The 16,238-nt window shown below is 40.4% G+C and overlaps 1 protein-coding gene and 1 non-coding gene across 3 annotated transcripts in view; both read right to left on the bottom strand.

The window, feature by feature from the left end:
* NRG3 (neuregulin 3) overlaps positions 1-16,238 on the bottom strand; it is a 1,219,292-nt gene that overhangs the window by 939,221 nt on the left and 263,833 nt on the right. The window lies entirely within an intron of this gene.
* On the bottom strand, positions 2,786-2,857 carry TRNAW-CCA. Its single transcript has one exon. It is a non-coding gene; the product is annotated as a tRNA-Trp (tRNA).

The following is a 16,238-nucleotide window of genomic DNA, read 5'->3' on the forward strand; positions in this document are numbered from 1 at the left end:
TCTCTGCAAATTTGTTCAATGTTGAACTGAAGATCTAAATCCTTCATTCATCCCACAACAAATGCAAAAGGCACTTCCTTGTCATAATCTAACCCAGAAATGGTTTTCTGTAGTACCTGGAAGGCATGGACTGGGAAGGGGCATAGAACATGTGTTTTAATGTAAGGAATTGATATGTCATTTCCTAACAAACAGTGAAAAGCATCTCCTCCATATTCATGCCACAAACTGAGTTTTTAAAAACATTTTTAAAGTAAGATCCCTAAGACACGCATAGTCATTTATGATAAAGTTCTCAGAAAAAAAAAATGAAGTAGCACTGAAATATTAATAATGATCAATAAAGGAAATAAACACAATGCCATTATGCACATACCCTTAAATGATGTTACATTATTAATAAGGATGACTGTCTGGAACTAGATATGCCCCAATAAACATTTATATATTGCACAGAAGGAAGGCTGCTAACTACTGAGTACTTCTAAATACAAGTCCAGTTCTGTCAGTAATTAACATTGGGACTTTGGCTAAGACACTTTCTGTCTTTGGTCTTCAATTTCCTCATCCATGCCTTTCTAGTATGTGAATTGCTTTTTGAAGCTTTGGGGGGCTATACCATTCTATGATTTAAGAAGGAAGCACTTCACGCTGCCTACAATGAAGAGAGCAGAGCAGAGCAGCTGTCTTTTACCTTGCCTCTGGAGTTGTGCCTCCAAGCACTGACCATGATGAGCGGGCATGGGGCGGGGCCGTGGAGTGGGGAGAGGATGTGCAGGCCAGGGTGGGGACCTGGGGACTCCTGTCTGGATGGCCTGTCCTCTGAATCATGGTAATCAGGGACTATGCTAGGAGTACAGGCTGGGGCATCCTCCCTGGGACAGGCTGAGATTTAAGGAAAGGTTTATTTTTCCAGTAAGTTCTAGTACCAACTAAAGAGGAGAAAAGAGTGCCACTCACCCTTTCTACCTAGACTTCCTCGCATGCTTACAAACAAGTTCCCCAAACCCCTGGGGCCAAAGCGCTATCCGAGTTTTGATAGCACATCTATAGCTATAACACCAGAGTGTCAGAGCAGAGATTGTACATTTAGGGAGAGGGTGGGTAGGAGAGATGGAGATTACACATTTCTCAGGAGAATAAAAGGCTGAGTACAAATAAGCAACTCAATACATTATGGAACATAAGCCAAGGTCCTGCTTATTTTTCACTCTAAAAGCTATAAACTTTTCATCAAAGTAGAGAACCAATCAACAAACACAACAATAAGAAAACTAGGTATGCCTTCTGAAGAGGAGTCCTCTCCTGGGTTCAAGTATTCGGGTCTGTCACTGTCCACTTCCTGAGTCTGCCTTCTGATCTTCTGCGTTTCATTGACCCGAGAGCTCAACGCAGCTGCCCTCCTAGTACCCACGACCACCTCTACAATGATCTGAAGCCACATGGCCCACAGCTGTCCTCCAAGAGTTAGGGCCAGGGCAGGGGAACTTTAAGGAAGGATTATATTTGCTCAGAGACTGAGCAAAACATTGAGCAATATTCCCACCACAGTAGTCCTAGTGGAGGATCTAAAATTTCACTCAGACTTTGAAAATACTTCTGTGGAGGAAGACAGATGCCAAGCTTGGACTCCACTTCATCACAGGGCCAGGACCCTCCTTAAGACCACTTGTGCGCTCCAGGCTAGGCTTGTAGGTATAGACAAAATAAGGCCTCCTCTGTTGCTGGTACCAAACACTTCTAAGACTTAAAACTGGCCAAGAATTCACACATATGCTACCCCACTAAGTATTCCGGAGATCCTATGGAATGAGCAGGATAACTGTCATCCCTTCTTTTAAGCAGAAGAAACATGACCCTTCAATATCTGCAGCCAAAGTAGATTTATTCTTTAGTCTATCTGACTTCAAAGAATATTTACATACTGATTTCCATAAAGAGGCAAAGAAGAAAAGCATTAATCAGACTAGACAAGGTGTTAATTGAAATTAAATGTCTGCATACTCTCTATGGTTTGTAATAAAAAACTTGAGTTTCTGACCAGGATATCTACTGGACAGAAGACTTCCTATAGTAATCTGATTTCTAACTTCCCAGCTTTTGTTTCACTTGTTTTGATTTGCATCTTCTATGAAGTATAATCTTTGACCTCAAAGCTGTAATGACTGCAAGCTTGTTCTACATGTTTGTAGAATAAACTACATTTACTCAGTATATATGTGTTACATTGAAGAGTATCTGTTTGTTAAAGGAAATTTGATTTAATTTCCTGAGTGGTAATTTATATGACAGCATTGTGGACATTTCTTCATTATTTCTATTTCTAGGGTTCCTCTACTTTTATTATGTAAGCCTACATCTTCATTAGTGACATAAATTTATCTTCTAGTAAAAAAAAATAATAATAAGATCTGGGTGATTATACCTCCAATTTGCCTGAAACCAATCTGCTCTTTGGCTACAGTCTTGAAATAACTATTAATATATTCCCATCCCACTTAAGTCTCCTTGTTTGGAAAATAAATTTTATGGTCACCATAATCAAGATCTTTCATCTTGTCTTTATTCCTACAATTCTTTTGAACTAACAGATTAATTTCTGAGCAGAAAGAACCACTTTTCTTCTTCCACAAGGGTCTGAAGTCCAGAGAGATCTGATGGGGACCTGACCTAAATGAACAGCAGTGACAGCAAAGAAATATTCTGGACAATGTTCTGAATGTATGAGTGTGTGTACCTGGGTAAGAATACTGGAGTGGGTTACCATTTCCTTCTCCAGGGGATCTTCCCAACCCAGGGATCGAACCCAGGTCTCCTGCATTGGAGGCAGACGCTTTAACCTCTGAGCCACCAGGGAAGCCTTTAGGTAGGTGTTATCCAAAGTAAAAAAAAAAAAAAAAAAAAAAGAGCACCTTGTGTTTGCATAAGCAAGTGAGTAAGGGACAATGGAAGAAGATCAGTTGGGAAGGAAAGATGATGAATCTGACTCCAAACACATCTACATGAGGTTAATAATATATAGAATGGGGATATAAATATCTGGAGAAGATATAAGGACATGAGGACCTGGAGTCTATAGAAGAAGCCTATAAAATATGCATTTCGAGTTATCAACATAGCAACAGTATCTGAAGCCATGTAATAACTGACTAGGTGGCCAATGGCAGTGAACAGCAAGGAGACAAAGAGAAACAAGGACCAAGCTCTAAAGAATTTCAATCATTAAATGTTGAAGGAAATTAGTAAGAACCTGCCAAAGACAGGAAGAAAACCAGGGAAGTGTCAACAAGGAAAGAAACTGTTTCAGGATGAAAGAGTGATCTTTAGGTCAAAATCTGCAGTGAAGTCAAAATTTTAAGAAATTTAAATACAGTACGGTAATCTTGACTGGATCCTGACACAGAATAAAGCCATTGGTGGGAAAATGGGTGAAACCCCAATAAAGTCTATAATTGAGTTAGTAGGAGAAGGCAATGGCACCTCACTCCAGTACTCTCGCCTGGAAAATCCCATGGACGGAGAAGCCTGGGGGGCTGTAGTCCATGGGGTCGCGAAGAGTCAGACACGACTGAGCGACTTCACTTTCACTTTTCACTTTCCTGCATTGGAGAAGGAAATGGCAACCCACTCCAGTGTTCTTGCCTGGAGAATCGCAGGGACGGGGGAGCCTGGTGAGCTGCCATCTATGGGGTCGTACAGAGTCAGACACGACTAAAGCAACTTAGCAGCAGCAGCAGCAGCAGCAGCAGTACTGTAACAATGCTATTTTCTACTTGATAAATGGACCATAATGATGCATGATAGTAACACTAAGAGAAGAAGGGAAAGGGTATATAAGACATTTTTGTACTACCTTTGCAAGTCTTCAGTGAATTTAAATTTACTTGAAATTAAAAGTTTAAAATATTAAATGATGGAAAAGTAGAAATGAAATGTTATTAACCTATTTTAACAATCACTTAAGTCAATGACTTCTGAACTTGAAATGCTGTATGAGTTTTTCTTTAATCTAGATATTAAGAAAAAAAAAAGTCAGGCAGCTGGAGGAGGGGGTAGTAAGTTTAGGAAGTGTTTTAGTTGTTTGTTTTAACTGGTTAGACTGATCAGGAAGAGAGGGAGAGATCAAAGATCGAGGGGAGAGTGAGAGTGATTATTTCTGACAAAGTAAGAATAAAAAGAATCTAGAACTTGGTGTGATAGAAAAAAAAAGAAATTTAGGAGAAAAGCACCCTTCTTTTATTAGATAAGGTTGAGGAAGAAAGGCGTGGGTTGGGATGGGTAAAGACAGGTGCTTTTATAGGTTAGATATCAAGCTATCCCAGGTTACTGAGGGAGCATCTACCTGATAGCCTCTTTGAAATACTTCTTTATGAATCAGTAATATATAGTTATCATTTGTTGGAATAACTTTAACAGAATACATATCATGTTAAATAAAAAACCATGATTTTGTGTTAGTTAAATTAGATCTGCTTTAAATTAGAGTAGATGTTGTTTCGGGTTCCCCCAGTAGCTCAGCGGTAAAGCACCTGCCTGCAATGACAGGTTCAAAACCTGGGATACGAAGATCCCCTGGAGAAGGGCATGGCAACCCACTCCAGTATTCTTGCCTGGAGAATCTCATCGACAGGGGAGACTGGTAGGCTATAGTCCACAGGGTCACAAAGAGTCAGACATGATGAAGTGACTGAGCGCGCGCACACACACACACACACACACACACACACAGATGTTATTTCAGGTTTGCTGGTTGCTGACTTACAATGATGTCCCCAGGGACTTCCTTGGTAGTCCAGCAGTTAAGACTCTGTGCTTCCAATGCAGGGAACTTAGGTGCAGGTTTGATCCCTGGTTGGGGAACTATCATTCCACATCATGTGGGATAGTCAAAGAAATTTTTTTAATTTAAAATAATGTCCTCAGACTGTAATAAACAGTAGTTTGGTGAAGATCACTTAATCTTAGTTACCGTCGTTTGGTTGCTAAGTCATGTCCAACTCTTTTATGACCCCATGCACTGCAGCCTGCCAGGCTCCTCTGCCCATGGGATTTCTCAGGCAAGAATCCCTGGAGTGGGTTGCCGTGTCCTACTCCAGGGGATTTCTCCAACCCAGAATTTGAGCCTGCATCTCCTGCATTGGCAGGAGGATTCTTTACCACCAAGCCAGAGTTGTACATAAAGTCTACCTCAGGAAACTAATTTTGGAAGATAGCAAGCAAACACACACAGACAGTTGCACATGTGTATTACAAAACACAGAGACATTACTTACATTGATGACAAGGGAGATTCTTCTGTCATCTAAATGAAAATAATGACAGTAAAGGACATTTCACTTGTTTCATACGCCCATGATAATATTTCTTTCATCTTTGTTAGATTACTAAATAAATAAAGTAGGGAGACTTAACAGCAAAAGGGTAGGAGCAAGTAAAAGGGTAATGAAAGCTGAGAATATGAGGGAGTCAGTGAGCAAGGCATAGTTCAGCATGTCAGGGAAAATATTGCATTTTGATGTCATTTCTGAGTAAAATGTGTTTGTCAACTGGGGATGATGACTGGTCTATTGAGAAGCTGAAAATCGAGCCATTATTGGATGATATGATGTTTTGTTGCGTCAATAGTCTGTGATGAATGACACATGACTGAAAAGAAGCAAACAATTACACCATGCCTTTCTTGCTTTAGAAAGCATTTATTTGGCATCCAAAACTGTTTAACATTTCTATGCATACTAAATAGGGTTGGAAGTATATGTTCTTTGGGAACTTCATGTGTATCAGGCAAGGATTACATGTGAATTTCCACCAAATATATCTAATCTAATTTTGTTTAATTATCACAATACCTATATTAATCCCATTTTGCAGATGTGGATATAGAAGCCCCCAAAGTTGAAGTCTCTTGCCCAAGATGCTGGATTACAAACCTAGGACTCACTGATTCAAAAGTTAACTCTCTGTAGTTCTTCTTCATTGCCTAAATGAGGTAACTGAGATGAATGAAGCAATGGATGGATGAATATTGAAAACAGCATCTAAATAATTGTATCAAGGGCCTGGGAAAAATCTAGTTTTTCCTTAATGTCTAATTAATATGCAAAACTGAAGTGCTGAGATAGATGTATAGTCCTGAATATCAGATGTCAAAATTGGTTTCCCCTGTGAATCCAGATAGTCCTAGAGAGCACACCAAGAAAAAACACGGATTGCCACTTTCCAGTTTATAAAAACCAGATGTTCCAACCATGCTCCAAAATCATTCAATCCAGAGCTCTGGGAGTGGGACCCGGGCATCCACATTTCCTAAACTTTCCAGATAATTTCAGTGTGGACATCAAGGTTAAGAACTACTATTTTAGAATCCTAGGGCTTACATTTGGTAGATTTAGAGTTGCCTCAGAAACTAGTGTGACTAGCAGATGGAAGAACAGAATGTTAGAATGAACTGCACTCTTAAATCCTAGTTTCAGGCTCCTCTACTTTTCCAGAAAGGTTGTCTGAGGGCATACATCAGGAACACAGAAGGTGGTATTGGAAGTCAGTGCTGGTACCCATCGTTAGTAGGGTGATCACTCTTATGGTGAAGGGTTAAGTCTAATTTACCTAACAAGAAACAAGTGCTTATATTGAAAGGACGGTAAGCTGAGGAAAAGTGGTCTCCCAAATCCTCTTTGCTTTCAACCCCTCAACACAAATACACAAAATTCAAGCCTGGCACCTGTTACCCAGAGCGTGAAGAGTGAAGAGATGAAACAAAAAAAGAGCAGCAGGGAGAAGGCATTCTCTTTGGGGGTGAAGTGAGTGACTTTGGAACTCAGGGAAGGGGAACAAAATGCTAATATTTATACAATTATTACAAATCTTATAATTATCTCCAAATATTTCTAAGAGTATGTCTTTTAATCATGGAGCGACATTTATATGTAAAAGAAATTTATATGTAAAATAGGTGCTCTTTGTACTCTTTTGTTTATTCAGCACTAAAAATAGTTCTACAGAAGAGGAGTTTAAGGGGTTTCCCAGGTGGCACTCGTGGTCAAGAATCCACCTGCCAATGAGGAGACACAAGAGACGCAGGTTTGATCCCTGGGTCAGAAAATGATGCCCCAGTCCAGTATTCTTGCCTGGGAAATCCCATGGACAGAGGAACCTGGTGGGTTACAGTCTGTGAGGCTGCAAAGAGTCAGACACAACTGAACGGCGAACACACACAAGAGGAGATTGCAAAAAATTAACACACAAGGCAAACAAATATGGTGCAAATGTTTGAACGTATTTCCACATGACTCCATTCTACCAACTTCCATCTTGGGTTTTTAAGTGTTTGATCTCTCTCAATGTGATCTCTGGCCCAGGACCCCTTCTACTGTAGAGAAATCTGAGCTGGTAACACAGAGTGGATGGACGGAGGATATAAATGAGAGAGAGAGAGAAAAAGAATTGTAATAGCAATGGATATCATGTAGTATAAAGAGGCTGGGAGTTTTAGAGTCAGAAATATTAGTTTTTATTTCATGGACTTAATGAGAATTACAAGAACTCATGGAAAGTAAGGATTATGCCACGTGTACTACAAAACAAGTTCCTTTTCAGTAAAATAATTCTATATGCTGGACACTGGTAGCTTTCCTCTTATCTCACCCAGGTCAGAGTGCCAGGGTCAGAAAATTGCCAAGTATTCAGGGAGGACAGTGCCCAAGAATAACAATCATATAATTGGCTGCAGTTGCTCTTGTGCAATGTCACCTGGGAAACTGAGGTAGGAGAGAGAAATGTAAGCAGGTCGACCCTCATTACCGAGAGAAAGATAACAAAAAGGAAACAAAGTGAGCATCAAACTGCGCAAAGGCCAAGTCTGGCCAAGTGTCTGCAAAGGGACAGTAATAAGCAAAATACACCAGCAAATTGGTCCCTGAGTCGTGAGAACTCACAAGCAAAAGCAAACAAAGCAGATACTATGCCATAAGCAATTTCCAAATGCCAAGGGGAAAAAACTCAACTGGCCTAAAAGATGGTTATTTCTGACTGCTCTGAAGACAGTCAAGGTCCTACTTGTGGGAGAAGCCTGATGTAAGAAACCACAAAGGGCCAACTTTGAAAAAATAATAACCAGTTATTATTAAGTGCAACAGTGATAACAGAGCACTTACCTAGTGTCGGGCACTCTTCTAAATACTATACATCTGTGAATTCACTTAATTCTCCCAACAGCACAAGAGACAGCGCTACTAGCCTCATTTTACACGTGGGGAAACCGAAGCACACAGAGGTTAAGTGCCTTACTCAGGTCATACTACTGGTAAGAGACACCTTACCGGTGAAAATATGGGCAGTTTATTTCCAGAGTCCAGGATTTTATCTACCTTGATTTACCACCTCTATGATGACATACTATTCAATAAACGTTTATTAAATGCCTATGATATAATGGCTCTGAAGGAGGTCCAGGGATGTGAAGCACATATTTCATATTCTTGCCAGTGGAATTTATGGAATGGTTGATTAAAATCATACCAAAGACCCAAAGGACTCTCTTATATAAGCTCTCTATGCTGCTGCTAAGTCATAAGTCACTTCAGTCATGTCTGACTCTGTGCGACCCCATAGACGGCAGCCCACCGGCTCCCCCATCCCTGGGATTCTCCAGGCAAGAACACTGGAGTGGGTTGTCATTTCCTTCTCCAGTGCATAAAAGTGAAAAGTGACAGTGAAGTCGCTCAGTCATGTCCAACTCTTAGCGACCCCATGGTCTGTAGCCTACCAGGCTCCTCCATCCATGGGATTCTCCAGGCAAGAACACTGGAGTGGGGTGCCATTGCCTTCTCCAATATGCTCTCTATAACACAACACAATCTTCTGGTAACAGTAGAAAACATATATATGCATGAGGAAAGCTGGTGCGTGTGTTAAGAAGGAAACAGAAATCGACCCTCTACTTACTGCTAACTGTGCAAAGCATTTCAGGTAAGTATCTCCCTGAATCTTCTCTTCAAGGGAATTATTCCTCCAAGATTGGAATTGAAGAAACCAAGATGTTTACTTACAGGAGCAGTGGCAGAGCCAATATGTACCCCTCAGTCTAATGCCAAAGCCTGTCCCTCTACTCTCTCATATACCTCCCCTGAAAATTTCTGAGAGGAAGGTGGAATTGGACACAGATGTCAGAAGATCATGGTGTCATGGAGAGTAATTAATGGATGAGAAGGAGGATTTCCTGCAGCCACACTGAAGCACACTGGTGAAATCCTGGCTTTCTTGGAATAGCACAGAGCAGATGGGTCAGTTTTAAGGAAGCAGGGGATGCTCGTAGTTGTATTAGTTGGGACTACTTGTAGAGAAACTGGAATGTCAGAGATAAATGTTCCTACTGCCAGTGGGGATGCAGTTGGTGCTTTTGCACAGATTTTGCTCCACACAAGGTAGGTTAAGCTGATGGCACCCGTTACTGCAGTGACAGGAGGAAGCAGAAGAAGAAAATGACAGACGATGGCTACCAGGAAACAGACAGCAATAATGAGTCTCCCCACAGGCAGGGCAGAGGTGGCAGTAGGCTCACGGATGGCCCTGAATCCACAGCTCCTGGCAACTGATATCATGACTCTCGATATTAGGGCACTGAAATGTCAATCAAACTCAATTATACAATTATACGAGTAACTAGACTTCTTGTGCTGTTTTAATCCTTGTCCAATTTACTCCTCAAAAATGATAAATTCAATATTGGCTGCTAAAGGTGGTGTTTCTAGTTAATGAATTTGAAATATCCCTTAATGCACATTTAAACATGTAGCAAAGCAAATTTAATACCTGATTTGACTTACATAATTTGAGTGAAGAGGAAAACAGAGGCCAACAAGGCATCATGTATTGTATAATGCATACAATTTCTGTTCTCTTATGGACCCCAATTAATAAGCTCATTTGTGACTCATGGGATATCCCTGAATTTATTTTTTAAAAGATGTATTTCCTTTTTATAAAATGTATATTAAATATTACTATTGATTTTAAATGGCCTAAAGCTTTTAAAGAAACTCAGAGATTTAGACCAAATCCAGAAAAAGAAACCATTTCCATGGGTCTCCTGTCGTTACTAGGCTGAGTCATTCTTTTCCATCATCGCCTATACAGTTGGAAAGGACCTGAGAGTATATATAGCACTTTTACTGGGTCACTTACTAGAGAAGAAATGGCTTGGACTTTCTGTAGAGAAGCTGTTCTATATATATCACTGCTTCTTGAACAGGCTGATTCATTTTAGGCGAAATGTTATTTTCCAACAGGACCATCATAATCCATCTTAATTTAAAATAATACTTTCATTTACATTAAAAGCATTCACTTATTTTAGGAGCTAATTGTCATCTTTCCTAGCAACACGATCCTTGTACTGCAAGGTGGGAACAGCAGAGGTGGAATTCTTACCAAATAGCACAGGGTTCTTTCTCCATCACCCTCAGTCTGCAACCACACCATTTCTACCCCAAAACTGCAAAAAGAAGGAAGAGAGGTGTTCATGTTTTCAGAAATGTCACCCCAAATTTTAGAAATGCTGGTGATACATGACCCTTCTCTACTCTGTCTCAGCAAGGCACCACTCCATCAATATAATAAAAAGCTGGTAATGACAATGAACAGATAAAGAAATCTCCCATATAACTGCATGAATGAATTTGTCAATTTTCAGATGGTTGTTTTTGGCAGCCATGTGTCATTTGGCAAAAATTGCACAAATTTAGGACAAAATGTATGTAGTGACTCTAGGTAATGAGCAGTCAAGAACATGAACTCCTCAGAGCCAGAAAGACCCATCTCCAAGTCTTCACCACTTGCTGGCCGTGAAACTAGGTAAATAATTTACTTCTTTACGCTGTAGTTTCTTTATCTGGAGCTTGAGGGTAATGATGCCTATCGAACATGATTGTTGTGTAGATTAAATAAGCAAGGTAGATAAAACCATCCAACCCTTTTATAGCCTATGTATAACTCTGTATAAGACCCATCCAAAAAAAAATTCAGGTACATAGGTAGATGGACAGATGAGAGATGTAAAGAAAGGAAGAAGGAGGGAGGGAAGAAGGAAGGAAGGAAGAAAAAAGTCACAATACCAATTCAGTGTGTCTTTAAGCAAGAGAGATTAAGTTGGAAACTTTGCCTAATGGCTAAGCTGTGTCTGTAAATGTGGTCCACAGAGATGCTAGCCTATTTGAAGTAGCAACCATAGCATAATTGTGAATCTGGATACAGTCAGTCCACGGAATTCCATGATCATGGAGAAGCCTGTTTGTATTCTCTAACACCATTTGCATATGCTATGGTGCTCTTTTTTTTTTTTCATTTTTTTTTCCCTTGCCTACCGCAAGGGAAAAAATCTTCTATTTTCAGCATAAAAAAATACACATGATCCCCCCTCAAAAAGGCAAAAGAGAAAGAAAAAAAGGCAAGAGAGATCAAATTCCATGAAAACAAGGTCATCCAGTCTCTCACTTTCTTTTTACATCCTAAAGATAAATACTGAAGTCTGGGGAGAAACTGGCTCTCTCCTTTTCTCAACTGGGCTGAAATAAATGTTTAAATAGTTCCATTTCAAACCTGTGGCTGCATTTCTCACACTATTAAAAAAGAAAAAGATCCACAGTCATTTTCAGTCCAAACCCCATTCTAAATATAGCTTTATATCTTTTCTTGACTCTGAGTTCCTAATTTAACACAATCTCACCTCTCTTTCTTATCCAAAAATCCCTTTTCTGGCAACTTTGACTATTCTTAACAGAGACATGAATCAGAAAAGGAAAAGGCCCCTCGGTGGCTAAGGCACAGCCTAAAAATATATATGCACCAAAGCTTATATAGGACTTTCATTTTTTTTTCAAAAAAGATGTAAGAGTCGTTACTAGGAGCCTAGTCACCCTAACTTTATAATTATTACAATCAATTGGGCTGATCTGGTTTAACAGCTATTGGAAGGTCAGCAGAGCAAATCCTAAAACAGGGGCAGTGAGTCAGGAAGTGAGGATTAGACGCTTGACAGTCATCCTAACAATAATAATAGCTGGTGAGTATGAATCAGTCTCTGGGGATGCTGTCGCCCTCTTCTCTACACTTTGTATGCTCCAACTCAATCTTTACAACCCCGTTTCAACAGCTGAGGTAGAGGAAATGAAAGATTGAATGATCAAGCAATGGAGCAAGTAGTGGGGCTTCAGAGTGCCAATGGTGGGGAAAAAAGGTAACTCCCATGCATAGCGCAGATCTGCAGACAAAAGAGCTAACATCCAGTAGCTTGGAGTAATCCAGGACTGAAGAAGATAGAGATGGGTGGGCTACAAAGCTCTACAAGGTTCAGTAGCTCCTGCTAGCTCTAAGCTCTGATCACACGAGGCCTGAGCTTCTGCATGAGACCCTCTGAGCAATGCCACATGTCAGGCCCTGCCTAGTGAAAAGACAGGAGTCCCTTACAGGTGGTTTGTCTTCAGTTGGGAGAAGAATGTTATGTCTTGGAGGGACAATATGTGGAGTCCCCCCCACCATAAACACACAAAATGACTCTCCAGGCTTTATCTCATCATTCAATAACTAAATAATTTGACAAAAGTAAATCATATAAAACAAATCTGTGATTTAAGTAAAAACATAAAAGAAAACCACAGGACAGGGATTAAAGGTGAGGAAGTGACACACACTTTAGAGTACCCCTTTGTTCATCAATTAGTTTGTCCCCCTGGAGAGCTGTTAGAAACAGACCCAGAATGGTGGACAGTGAAGAACCAACCCTTGAGCAGACAGGGACAGTAAGATATGATATCATTTACATGTAGAATCTAAGATATGACACAAATGAAGCTATTGCAAACAGAAACACACTCAGAGGACAGACCTGTGCTTCCCGTGGCAGGGGGCACAGAATGGGAGTTTGGGGTTAGTAGAGGCAAATGATTACATCCAGAATGAATAAAACAACAAGGTCCTACTGTATAGCACTGGGAACTGGATTCGAAATCCTGAGATTAAATCATAAAGGAAAATATAAAAATGTATATATGAATAACTATATGTGTATGTATAACTGAATCACTTTGCTGTACAGCAGGAATAAACACAACACTGTAAATCAACTATACTTCAATCTAAAAAAAGAGTAGATAGATGTACACTCAAACTATGATAAAAACACAGCCATAAGCTGAAACAAGGATGTGTAGAGAATACCGAGAGCATTTCGGAGAGACCAACCTTGCCCCCTGGAGGGGTTGAAAAGTTTCACAGAAGTAGTCACCCTTAAATGGGAGCCATGAATGATAAAGCTAGGTGGCTGTCCCACACCCAAGACAGACCAGAGGGGAAAGAATCCCTGACAGTTGGAGGAGGGACGGTATATGTAAGAGCTGGTTGTGAAACCATGGGCTGGATTTAGAACCAGTCAACAGCTCCACGAGGCTGGATCTTGGAAAGGGAGTGGGTTGCAGTTTGAGCGACAGGGCAAAAAGGAAAGGCATGAGCCAACTGAGAGCTTCTATAACGAAACCAAATCTCTAAGCCATTGGATTTCTGGTAGGGAAGAGCTGTGCAGAAATCTTAGAACATCAAATTGGGAGTAGCTGTGCAATTTACAGGAAGTCAAAAGCCCCCACTCTCTTCTTTAAATTGGGCGGGTGAGGAGGATCGACCTCGTGAACTAGAATTCTTTTTAAATCTCACTTTCCCAGACACCAAGACTCATTTGGGCATCATGCCATGAGTCATTAAGAAGAGTTATATGTATATTAAGCACTGTTTCCCAAAGGGAAATGACTGTACAATTATATTTTAGAAAGATTTACTTCAGAAATTTTGAAAACAGAAAATATACATTCTTACATGGACAAGATTTAGTTATTTGAAAATGTATGAGAGCCTCATCCTCTAATTATGCCCCCCAAAAAGTAAACATCACTGAAATAACCCTCACCCCAAGTAAAAACATCTAAAACGGCATATCTGAAACCATTCATAGTTTCTAAATTAAATGTGGACACACGGCATTTCCTATTCCTGTGAAGTCTAAAAAAAGGCATTTAAGAGCTAAATAGTGCTTTGTTAGCTACTCAGGAAACCAGAGGGCTGTTTAAGAATTAATATCTGAGTTGCTTTTAAACTTTGCTATTAAAGATTCTCTCTTTCCCTCTTTTTGGAGATTTCTTTTTATGGTAAATTAATAAAAGGATACCCCATACTAAAGTGTAAGGAACAGTTTACCTGGATCTAACTCCCCGGTGGCTCAGACAGTAAAGCCGGAGACACAAGAGATGACACAAGAGTTCAATCCCTAGTTTGGGAAGATCTCTTGGAGAAGGGAACGGTTACCCACTCCAGTATTCTTTTGGGGGAGAATTCCATGGACAGAGGAGCCTGATGGGCTACAATCCATGGGGTCACAAAGAGTCAGACAAGACTGAGAAACGAACATTTTCACTTTTTCAACCATTTAAAGTTTTAGGATAGTATCGTTACTGTTGTTTCATTTCTGAGTATAAAAAATTCAATTTGTTGAGGCTAAACAATGATTACTCATAAAAATGCCTCCTTGCATGAAATTTTATTTACAAGAATTTGTAACTGTAGCCTGGTAGAGGTACTTAGTGGTAAAGCATCCTATTGACTTCAGTCAAAACTGAGTTCCCCAGAAGCTAGAGTTGTAGGGGATTCCACAATACTTGGGAGTCCACTGGGCTAGATAAGGCATCAAAAAAAAGGGGGGGGGCAGAAAAAAGAATTTTTGTATAATAGACCAAACTCCTTGAATGTAGTATAATTCTATTATAAATATCCTCTTTGATTTGCAATTGTAAAGTAAAATAAAAAATAAATAAATTAAAAAATATATATATATATCCTCTTTCCTTTTGAGGATAGAGTTTTAACTCCCCTCCTGGGCTTGATGGTCTTTTGAGATCCTCTTAAAGCTATGCTTCCCTGAGCTGATTACATCACATACTGAACAACCAAGCCTCTGAGGAAATCAAACGTCTCAGTTCCAAGGGAACTGGTATGACCAGTACGGTGTCAAGCTGGACGGAGAGGATATTTTCTCTTACACAGGATCCAGAAAAAAAGTTTGCTGTAAGGTTCAGACATCTCTCCAGGAGCCTTTCAAATCAGTCGCATTAAAAATAGCATTAGTTGCTAAGCTGTGTCCGACTCTTTGCCACTCCATGGACTGTAACCCACAAGGCTCCTCTGCCCATGGAATTCTCCAACCAAGAATACTGGAGTGGGTTACCATCTCCTTCTCCAGAGGGTCTTCCCAACCCAGGGACTGAACCCAGGTCTCCTGCATTGCAGGCAAATGCTTTACCGCTTTACTGTCTGAGCCAGCACGGAAGCCCCAATTAAAAATAGTACAAAGGTCAAACCCAAAATTATTGGATTGCTTTGGTGCTTTGATTGAAGTTTCAATCAGGCTTAGTGTCCCTATTTGATTACATAATTTGGTTCTGCCCCACAAACAAAATGTCACACAATTGAAGAGTCTGGTTATACCAGGGGTGGGGCGGGGGGGCTTGGAGGGTGGTCTTGAAGATTCCTTTACATTTACCCCATGTCCATGAGGAGATGCAGAAGCTCTGGGTAGAACTAGGAGAAAGCCTGCTTGGAGAAAGCATCAGCTCAGGCTACCATCTGAGTGAGCAGGCCTCCGAGAGGGTCAGCAAGGTCTGGGGAACAAAGCAAGTATAGAAGAGATATAGGAAGAAGCCACAGCTCTGAGCGCCCACTGCCCTACATATGAGGCAAGTGATCTGTTAGGATGACCAGGTCTTGATTAACTTTTGCTATTAAAAGCCGGACTTATTGGGAGAGTACACAGTACATGGATTCTAGAGTCTGCTTTTTTCCAAGAGAAAATTGAGCAGTAATGAAAATAAACAAATCCTTCAACCAGGTGCTATTTTTCAGGAATCTCAATTCATGTCAGCTTAGCAAATGCACAGAGCACTTGTACTGTGTGAAGGTATTCTTCTAGAAGAGAGACCTAGGCTTGGCCCTTCAGGAGCTTTCTGTCCCGACCACAGCCAATACTCTGTTGATTCATCAGGGAGATGTTCCCAGGAAAAGTTCTGATTTTCAGGAATAGCCAGAAATGATTTTGATTAGGCACAGCTACAAATAAGGAGCAAATAAGGTTACACACAGTCAATATTTCCAGCATGGCGCATAAACCCCAATCTGAAGAGATTCCTAAAGAGAAGTTGCCCCAT

Source organism: Oryx dammah, unplaced genomic scaffold (genome assembly GCF_014754425.2).
Source record: "Oryx dammah isolate SB20612 unplaced genomic scaffold, SCBI_Odam_1.1 HiC_scaffold_6, whole genome shotgun sequence".
Classification (NCBI taxonomy): domain Eukaryota; kingdom Metazoa; phylum Chordata; class Mammalia; order Artiodactyla; family Bovidae; genus Oryx; species Oryx dammah.